Source organism: Porites lutea, chromosome 13, assembly GCF_958299795.1.
Source record: "Porites lutea chromosome 13, jaPorLute2.1, whole genome shotgun sequence".
NCBI lineage: Eukaryota > Metazoa > Cnidaria > Anthozoa > Scleractinia > Poritidae > Porites > Porites lutea.
Genome location: NC_133213.1, coordinates 4,882,170 through 4,893,083, shown reverse-complemented (window position 1 = coordinate 4,893,083; position 10,914 = coordinate 4,882,170). Strand labels below are relative to the sequence as shown.

At 39.3% G+C, this 10,914-nt stretch overlaps 1 protein-coding gene across 1 annotated transcript in view; it reads left to right on the top strand.

Moving 5' to 3' along the window:
• The first annotated feature begins 8,167 nt into the window (after nt 1-8,167).
• Nucleotides 8,168-10,914, top strand: part of LOC140923425 (transcription factor HES-1-A-like) — a 36,669-nt gene continuing 33,922 nt past the window's right edge. The window contains exon 1 of the mRNA XM_073373520.1: nt 8,168-8,540. The gene's annotated coding sequence lies outside the window, so the exon portion shown is untranslated. The remainder of the gene's footprint in view (nt 8,541-10,914) is intronic.

Below are 10,914 nucleotides of genomic sequence, written 5' to 3'. Positions count from 1 at the left end.
TAATGTCAAAAAACAGAACACTTATAGTACATGTAGTCTATATTTCAACAGCTGAGGTCCACGAACCTTGGGGTTGCTATCCGACGGGTAGTACTGGGGAAACTGTTGTGTATCATCAGTCTTGTAAGCAACTTTGAATTGAGTGATAGAATCGTTACTAAAACGTTTCCCTTGAATATCAAGGCCTGTGATGTGAGCTTGTTTACCTGTAAAACATAAAACACGCTACCCTTAATCCTTTATTTAGCGTGTCCTCTCAAATAAGCCCCCTCTCTAATAAGCCCCGCCCCTTTTTCAGGGAAAGAAAGTTAATAAGCACCCCTCTCTTTTAAGCCCCGCCTCCCCTCCCCTAATTATTCTTTACTTATAAATGATAGACTGTATTAATCAATCACGACTGCAAAACTTCGTGTGTACTGATCCGGAATGGTCTATTCACAAACAGGAAGTTTGAATTTGTTTTTGATCTTCGGCTGCATGACCTCCAGCGTCTTGTACTAGAACTTTTCCACTTTGAATTCCAGTTCTTTATGGAGAACTGATACCATCGTCTTTTCTAAATTGAATAAGCCCCCCCCCCCCCCCCGTGAAATAAGGCCCCCGTGGGGCGTAATAGAGGATTTACAGTGTGTCATCCTGCAAGCAGTAGGCGTCCATGGAAACTTGGGGTGAAGAGGGGAGAGACGAGGGATTTTCTTACCTCCCCCTTGTCTCCCAGCCCCCCCCCCCCCTCTCCTAGCTCTTTCTTGACTTCTCTTCATAATATCTGCTGCTAGAGGGCTAATTAGAAAGGGGAGGAGGGATCAGGGGTAGAGGCCTCCCATCTTCGGTACTTTAAATTCCCGGCTTTCCTTTTTTTCTTGGCTTCCTCCTCTTAGCCCCTTTTCGATTGCCAAATATTTAGCATTTTTGGGTAAATTCCCCCTATTTCTCCCTTTTCCCATCATATTAGAACTCCCACCTCCCGCCCTTTCTTTTCCGCCTCCCGTAACCCTATTCTCCCGGGATATCACCTCACTGTTCTCCCCCACTGTTCACAGGCATTACCTTAGGCTAAAGAGGGTAACATAGGCCTTTTTCAAAAATACCTTAAAACACAAGTTTGCATCAGCATGGTTTTCAGTTTCTCTTGGGGTGATTGTTAGTCCCAGGAGAAATTGAAAACAATGCTTATTGCGCAATGCAAATTTTGGAGGGACAAAAAAGACTATTATGGTATTTTTGAAAGAGGCCTATTTTAAAAACGCAAATCAGACGCCTCAGAAAATGTTAAAACAGGCTGGCTGTGCGAGGTTACTCTTACCAATATTGATACGTAGGTATTGAAATGTATCCAGGACACTCGAACACCAAGCACTGGAACTGTTTAGAATGGCGTAGTTTTCATCAACACTGGAGTTAAAGGCCGTTGTAGTTTGAATGGTTCTGTTCACTATGTCTCTGGTAAGAAGGGCTCCACACCCAGGACCTGTTGATAAAAAGCAACGATACTGAATACTGTCAAGAGAGGATAAAGCTCTCTTGATACTGTCTATGTTGGGTCGAATTGCACTATACATGCACTGGACGAAAAAATGGATTTGCACAAATTTGTTCCTTGCAAATATGTCGCGAAAATGTAAACACCGAGGAGTAAATAAGACCAAATAAGGGACAAAGATGGTGAATGCCACATTAATTTTGCACGCATACCAAAAATAAGGGAGTGTAAATATCTAGGCAAATGTGGCATTTACCATCTTTGCAACAGATACCCTCAATTTTTACAATTTTGCTACGTACTTGCCGGGAGCAAATTTGTGCAAGTCCATTTTTTCGTCCAGTGGTACACTTACTGTATATGGAGCTCTTTCGAGACTTAAGAAATTTTATTAACCAAATTTTCTGGGCCACGTCGTAATGGTCAAGGAAAAAGTGAAAGTGAAAGTGAAACTTCGCTGAAACTTAAAGTCGCAGTTGATCGTCAGCCGCATATCAATCTCGTCTTTTAATAACAAGTACATGTACGTGAACAAAATAAAACATCGTAGTCTTTATACTAGAGCCTAAATAAGCTAAGAAATATTTCAAGATAAGACAAGCAAATTTTAAATTCTTCAAGTAAAAGGAAGCTTCACACACAACCTATCTTTTTTTTAATTCAGGTTAACTTAAGGCTATTTTCCCACGCAACATGATTAAAGATTGACTGGCATGCTTCGCCCTTCTTAAAGCTCAAGAAACCGCAAGTTCGCAAAGTCGGTTTTAAAGATGGTTTACAAGTTACTTGAAATTTTTCTTGAATCGTTTCAACTTTCCGACTTAAATGAGATGCAAAGTGAAATAAATTGAGATTTTACTAAGGCTTTCACACACGTATCTTTGGTTAAGTAAGACTTAACAGCTCTTAAGTCTTACTTAACAGCCTAGTGTAAAGACTACCATTGAATTCAACGAATCTAATGGAACGCAGTACCACGACATTGTTGACATTATAATTAGTGTTAACCACAAAACAATACACTATATAAACACGAGATGATTAGCTTGCTTAATCTTATCAGTGTTTATACTAATTATACTTCTTCTACCTTGTTGACATTGAGTATGAGATACCTTTATGTAATACTATGCTTGTGGCGCCAGACCTCTTAACACATTAGAGAGCTTTAGGTTCTAAGACGAGGACGACCACAAGAACGAGATTTTCCCAATACTAAGAAATACACACGAGCGAACCAGACGGGAAAATGTGGTAGCCGTCGTCAGTCTTCTACCAGTTTTAGCGAGGTTGTCGTACTGGCGAAAACAAGTTAACAAATGTTAGAAGTTTTATCATTTAGCGATCGGAAATGCCTTCAACGAAAATGAACGTGCTAACTTTGGTGGTGAAGAAAAAAGGGAGAATGAAGCTTTCCGGGGTGTCTATTTTAAAATTAAAAAATTAAATGCTGTCCTCGTAGTAATCCTCACCCTCGAATCTAAAGCCCTCTATTCTCGAACTCAGGGAATAATTTTCTACCTTTTGAATATGACAAGACTTCACTGCTGATGATCAGGGAAATGACCACAATCTCTGGAATGCCCAACTGTGGCTGCATTACGTTTCTGCGTCTCAGGGTGTTGGGTTTGTTTTACATCCTTAAGACACGAATTATTATTTCACCAACATGCGAAGAATGTGTAGAAAGTTCAAGAGCAAGCGGACGGGAGGAGTAAGGATGTCAAATGACGACGCAAAAAGCTTTTGACACTTGATGTTAGTGGCAGCTGGGATAGATTCTTCCACATTTCCTGTTATTATTAGAAACATTACGACCTAAAAGTGTTTTTATAGCCCAAAAACTCACTGCCTTATTATTTTATATTTGGTCTCTAGAGTCTCACGTGCTATTTCATCAATATGCCGCATTAATTGTAAGGAGGACCGTACTCTTTTCCGTTGCCGTTCGCTTTATGCTCGATCGCTAATGACAAGCAGAAAAGGAACCATCCCTATAGCAAATGCTTCTCGAAAAGAAGACAGTAAAACAAAACACAAAAAAAACACAAAAACAATTACAAAACAACAACAAGAACCACTAAAAATAAGCCTAATGTGTAACAGTTTGGCATTTTAAGCAAAATTTCAATGAGCCAAGAAAGATTGGGTTGTCTAATTTTGAGCTAGTTTTGTCTATATTGCTCATCAATACATTTTATAACCAGGCATGCGACATTCACCGCCAAAATCCCGTCTGAAAATGTATTTCCGCGGTTTGTGATGTTAACTACAGCCGGACTCGCGGTAACTCGAACCCTCTATTACTCGAACCTCCCGCTCATTCGAAGCAATTTTCATTTCCCATCAGATAGTTTTCTACATAATTTTACCCTCGATAACTCGAACTCCCGGCAAATCGAACTTTTTTCTATTTCCCTTAAAGTTTCGAATTATCGAGAGTCGACTGTATATTTATAGAGGAGTGCGATCTCGAACTTTGACCTTGCATGAATGGGGTTAGAAGAACAATGAATTTCCTTCCCTCAATAATGTAGAGATAATCAGGACGGAAGAACAGAAATGGTAGTGTCGTTCGCAACAGTAATAATAATACAAATAATAATAATAATATTAGCGATAATGCGTGATAATGGTAATGATAATGACATTTATAATAGACAAGTATCCAGCAATGACAAATTGAATCTCAGTACATGTGTAAATAGTCAATTGAACACGTAAAAAATTAAGTTCCCACGAAAATGCACAAACTATATTTCCACAGCAAAAATGCATCTCGAAGGCTGTTCTTCAGCCTTGGTGGGATAACATTCTACATTACAGTAGAATTCCCAAAATAAGCCCCTTTTTGAAACGCAAATTTCCCTCCGTAGATAAGCCCCTCTGAATATAAGCCTCTCCAAAAATAAGCCCTTCAAAAAAAGCCTTTGAAAAATATAAGCCCCGGGGTTTATTTTCGGAATTTTACTGTAATTCTTCCTTCATACTCGGCCGCATTAAACAATTGTTATTTATTCTATCACGAGCCTGTTACCCTATTATTAGGCTGAAAGGCTCATGATACAACTTTCTATTCATTTATTTATTTATTCATCTATTAAATTTATAAATTCATTTCTTTAATACAGTGCTATTTGCGATCCTCCGGCTAATGACAGCACACGCCGATAGACACGATCAACAGCTGTGAGAGATGATGAAAGTCAGTATATGATATGTTGTGTTTCTCTTCGCTAAGTGTAATTGCGATGCTTTCTCTTAAAACGAACAAAAGACAAACTTAAAAACAAAACCACCGACTAATAGCGGATCAAATACCCCCACTTTCGTCGATCAAGGTAAACATATGTTCAGGAAACACGAATACTCCAAACTGACGTATAAAATAAATTGTTTTTATCCGAGTGATGTTTTTGTTTTGTTTTTGCTTTCTTCTTTGCTTTGTTTTCTTTATTTACTACAGTGTACATATCCGTTTTGATTGCTCTGATTGGAGTTGCTCACTTAATCTGTGATTTGTTTATATTACACTGAAGAGCACTATTTGTGGCGGTATAATACAATATTCCTTCGATTTACAAAAACAAACCACTTCAGTTTTCACCGTTTTTAAGAATGCAGTGAAAAGAAGTAAAAACAAAAAACACTGCAACACACTTACCTTCCTTATTAGAAAGACTCTGAGCTGACGTTCGCAAAAGTAATATTGAAAACAATCCCCACAACATCCTAACTTACTGTCTTGGGTTCATTCACTACCGGTGAAGACGATTTGGTGGCTTTTAAACGATTACTGCCTTGCTAGTTTCTATCGCATTTCCGAGTGGTGGCAACATTCCGGGTGACGTCACAAAACCGCAAGGAAATTAATTGATGAAAAAGCGCGTGCTAAACGCCATGAGGGTTAATAATAGCCGTTCTCAAATCCCGCCTTCCCGCTTATTTTTTCTTCGTAATATATCGCTATCCCGCTTGTTTTAACATCCAAATTCCGATCCCGCCTTATCATTATTATTTTTTTGGCGAGTTTCTTGCTTTCATTATTGAAATATTAAAACGTTACACAATATAGAAGACTAACCTTCTTGCAATGGGCAGTTGATGTTTAAGGTTCGTGACTTAACCATTAACAACCGTAACTTTATTTTCTATTTTGCTTATTATCATTATTTTTTTTCTCGTGAGCGCATCAGTACCAAAAAAGGGTCACTATGATCTAAGTTCTGGCCATTTGGAAACAGCCAGTTGAGTTTGGTAGATAGATATTTCGATTGCTTGACAGCTAAATTCCATTAGGGGTGAAGCCAATTGTCTACGCTGACTACGGGTCATGGAAAATGTGTATGAACAAACTGGTTGCACAGATTGATAAAATGTTCTCTTTTATATATATGGAAACACAAACCTGCTACGGAACCAAACAGCACAACCAACTGCAGACAACCCCCATGCAGAAAGTTTACTTTTCCACCCTTCTTCGACTAGGTCCTCGATTTCATCCTCATTTGTACTGCTATTTGTAGTCATTCCTGTATTTCCTTTCATTCTTAAATCCGCAAAAAAAAAAATAGGTGGGTGAGACCTGCAGTCGTTTGCAAAATAGTCCTTTTTTTCTCACAATCGGTTTAAAAAGGTGCTAAGCTCGGGCGAAGACTGAGTGTATAAAACTAACCGCGTATTTTTTGCATCTCTCCCTAGTCTAATTCGTTTTTGGCTTCACCCCAGACCTCTCTCTCTCGCACGCCATCTTTACCAAGTACCGGAATATTCGTCTGCGCGCAGGTTAGAATAAGACGTGAAGTGGGAGTAATTTGCAAGCGATATCTTTTTTACGCCCAAATTTCGAGTGAGCGCGAGCTAAAAGAACCCTTGAAACGTCTTTGACGTAGCAAGTCCAGCCGCAAAGAAGAATAGAATTATAACCTCTTATACCACTGCGCCTGCGACAAAATCTCGAAGTCAAGCTTTCCTTCAAAAAACCCGCTCGCGGCTCGACTTCTTAACCTTGGCATAAAATTTGGCCTTTCAAAATCAACGCTTAAACGATCGACAATTTTTTGAATGTAAGGGTCAAAACTGGGGAAGAAGAGGCCAGTTGGAACGAGTTTAAAGCCTATTAGGGAGACAAATTTACCGGAAACAAATGCAAATTCTTCCGGTAGATCCACTTTCGTCGTCGGTTGAGTACTTTGTCTCTCAACCTGCTGTATTCGCAGTAGCCAAAGAAAACAGCCGGAATTTCTCGACGCCACCCCACTGGCTTCACCCAAAAAGACGTGGTGGCGTCTCGAAATGTCGGCTATATTCGCAGGCTATGCATGTTCCAGTTGTACTTTTTTTTTACAATAGTTTTACCTTTTTTTCTACCACTTCCCCTTTCACCTTTCTAAAGGTTCGTCTATTACGGGATTTTGACTGCACCGATCGATTCTCGGCACCCAGCTTGCTCATCCCCGCACCCCTTGCCCTTACATTGCCCAGCTCTCCTCTTGATCTTGAGAGATCCTAAGAGTTAAATATTTTTGCGTCAAAGCAAGCAGTTGACTAAGCTCCTCCTCGAATCAGCATTACCGTAGTGATTCGTTTTAGAACCCCCCTTCCAATAAGCGCCCCACTTCGAATGTGTTTTTGTTAATAGGCGCCCCTATTCTATTAATTAAGCGCCCCCTTTCCAATAAGTGCCCCGATAATACGCGCCCCCATTCTGCTCAGCGCCCCCACTAACGAACGGTAATGTTACATTACATTGGCTGAGTTTATCAACTATTATGTCCATTCTTCAAATTTCGTGTCGATTGCTCGGCTGGTCGTTCTGGCGAGGAAGGATCCAGGGACAAAAAGAACGTTTTCCAATCTCCTTGATCCAGTCACCTTGACTTGCACCTTGACTGCAGAGCGGGAGGTCGCGGGTTCGATTCCCGGGTCGGGACCAATACTCAGGGTCTTAAAATAACTGAGAAATGAACGTACTTCCTTTGCCCTGCAGGCGGCTGGACCTTCGCGGGGCTCGAATAACCACGTAAAATGGCGGTCCCGTCGGTCCCGTCTCCATTAGGAGACGTAAAATATAGTGTCCCCAATTGGCACTTTCGTGCTAAATACATTGACACTCAAATAAAGTGTATTTTTTTGGTTCTCACTGCCAGCTTTAGGAAAGGTGAATATAAGGAAGGAAATTTCCATCAGCACATGCCCAACAAGTTTGTTATCAGCTTCAAGGTAAGTTCCAACTGCGTATTGATGTAAGTGACACTGTACTGTCAAAGCTATCGGCGTAGAAATAAATTACAATCCCTCACGTTAAATGAACATTCACCGTACATTTGTTTCTGTTACAGTTTCTGTTATTGTTCCTTTTCAAATAAATATTAAAATTTTCTCTATAACATTCGGTTTTTTCTCAAAAAAGAAATAATCGCCCTGTCCCGAAAAAGCGCCCTGTCTCGAATAAGCGCCCTCCCTTGAAGTACTAAAATAGGCACCTCTGGCGCTAAATCGAATCATTGTCTTTGTTGAACGCATTCGGAAATGGGACGCATGAATTCGTCAACAAAACGTACTCTTTGTTCCACCGAGAAGCCGCTGACCGTAATGCTTAGTGACAAGGGTTCTCAAGTCAGTAGTAAAGAATAGTGAAGGCATTGCTAAGTGAAATATTTGAATATTTTTGGTAATAGATCGCTCTTCAAAGCCATCGGATTTTACAGAAGCATGGAACCGATCAAAGCAACGCATATTGTAGTTGGCAAAATAAAAAACAACAGAACATCAAGACACGAACTGATAGAATTTGCGGCTTCTTTTTAATTGCCACTCAACGATCGCATCCTTCCAAACTCGTCTCAGTTTTTCCGGTTTTGAGGCTTCAGATCTGGCTTTGAGAGAAAGATTGGCCGGCAAGACGTTTGACGTAAGGAGTAAGTCAATGAATCAAAATGGATGCAAATGTAACTAAACTTGACCCTGCGAGCTAGGAACACTTTAACGGAGAATATAACAGAAATAAGCAGAATATAACAGCATCAGAATGGCACAAATCCCGGCAAAAATGTTACAGGTAAGCTTCAATTTATTGTGTTGCATTTCATGTATAACTTAAGTTAAGCAGTCATATCATATGAGCGCAAAGCTTAATAAGTGAAACTCGAGCGCGGGAAGACGAGATAACATTGACATAAGCAATATCTATCAATTAGTTGTAATGTGATAACTAATAGGTAACTAGTTAGTAAACAATGAATCATGACCAAAGTTAATGGAGAACAATAGGTTATCAGTGAGTAATTATTTGATTATTTATTGACCATTGGCCACACTCAGTGGAATATATTGATGACTAATTCAATAATAATTCCTCACAAAATCCAGTCTCTTAAATCATCAGTGTTAGTTTTGCACTTTATTGGATAAATTACGTTTTAGAGACCATGATAAAATTTCCCTTTTCTCTCTTCTTAATAAAACAAGAATGGTTATGGAATTAGATTGAGGTGCTAGCAGTTCTGGGCCCATCCTCCGAGCCTCCCCACTGACATTGACAAGGGACTATAATAATTGTAGTTCTAATTATTGGAACTACAAAGTATGTAGTGAGTCCAGTTCACATTGAAAGGTCCTGGGGTTCAAGTCCAGCTCTGGCCTATAGCTGGATTTGTTTCTCCAAAGTTCTGAGTTGAATTTATCACCCTTGGTTGTATTTGTATTTGCCTGCTGGTTATGCCTCCTGCCAGTTGGAGGTAAAATCTGGCTATGTTCACACCATAACTTCACCTCCATTATAAACAAACTATTTTTTTGTTTTTAACCCATCAGGAGCTATTGCATTATGCTCCTGTATTTGTCTGTTGTACCATTAGTGATTTTTTTTTTTTAACATGTGGAAAAAGAGTAATCAATGTGAAAACAATGCAGAATCAATTTTAAAATAAAAAAAAAATACCAATCAACTTGTGTCAATGACATCTAATAGTATATAAGTAGCCATCGGCCAACTCACAATTTGATCGCAGTATTTCATTAATAGTTGACTGCCCACTGAGTGTTGGCTGCAATATTACATGAGCTAATGTTTTGAATACAGTTTGATTGCTAAAGGATATCATTGATGAGTTGAATCATTGCATGACTCAACTCAAAATTCTATCTTGCTTTAACTAAGGTCATTCCTTCCCTTAGGGGATGAAGTGGACCCTCCCAAATACTTCTCCCATACCACTTACCTCTACTTACTTCCTTTCCCTCCCTTACTTTACTTTATCAATCCGTTTGTACCAGGGTACTGCGGAGAGTTGAACCTTTCGATCAGCTGAGAGTCATAAGGTCTATCAAGGGGGATGTTGTTTGACCACAGGCTGTCTTTGACGAATTTTATCCAGGACTTTTCGTGGATGTCCTACATTGGGTTTACTCTCTTCCGGTGCCCAAACCATTTAATTTTCTGTCTGTCAATATGTTCTACTGGTGGCAAACTTAATCCATATCTCTGATCTTCTCACTTCTGATATATTGGCCTGCCTGATTTTGCTGGTGGCCCTGTGTAAACATCCCATTTCACAGGTGGTAATTTTGAGCTTTTGTCTTTTAGTTATTGCCAATGTTTGACTCTGGTATATCAGTGTCATGTCAGTGTGTCTGTGTGGCAGTGAGAATGGAGTTAATAAGCTTCGAGTTTCGCTTTGATTTCCATGGAGATGCTGTTATGCTTCAGGAGTGAGGCTTGTTTGTATCTTACCACATTAGCTTTCTGTGTCCTCTTTTCTATTTCACTCTTACCCATCCTCTGTAAAAGTTGACCACATCAACTTAAGACTCGCAAGAGTTTATAGTTGACATTCAAAGTGGGCTAAAATTAACATTTTACGAACACTTTACCAACGTATCGCCAAAACGGGTTTTATTTCGATGGAGATGCCACAAAATTTCGTAAAGTTTCCCCAAGTTAGAAACGACATTGTATGTTTTCATAATTGTGATCAGCGGATATTAATAAATAAATAAATAAATTTATTTATTTAGTGTTCTAATTTCGTTCAAATTTGCTGGATTCCTAGACATTTTTTAATGTACAAAATCTGCCTTTTAATTCAAATAATCTATTTCAAACAGTAGACTTTGGATATTCTTTTACAGCTGCACCGCTACAGTCCGAAATGTTATTGAGACTCCTGAAAGCAATTTTCTAATTAAAAACTCTTTTACTGCACCGCCAAAATAAAAATGCATCTACAGTTCGCTTTTGCATCCACGTGAAAGATGATGCAAATGACTTTTGGTGGGCATAGTTTATTTGTGGCATCATTTGCCACACATCATTTGCACCCGAGCCGATCAATACACAAGGCCAAATCGTTCAAATTTATTTCAAAAGGAAAGACTTTTTAACATGAAATCATGTTGCGGGCTGCAAATTCCATTTACAGCCCACACGTTGC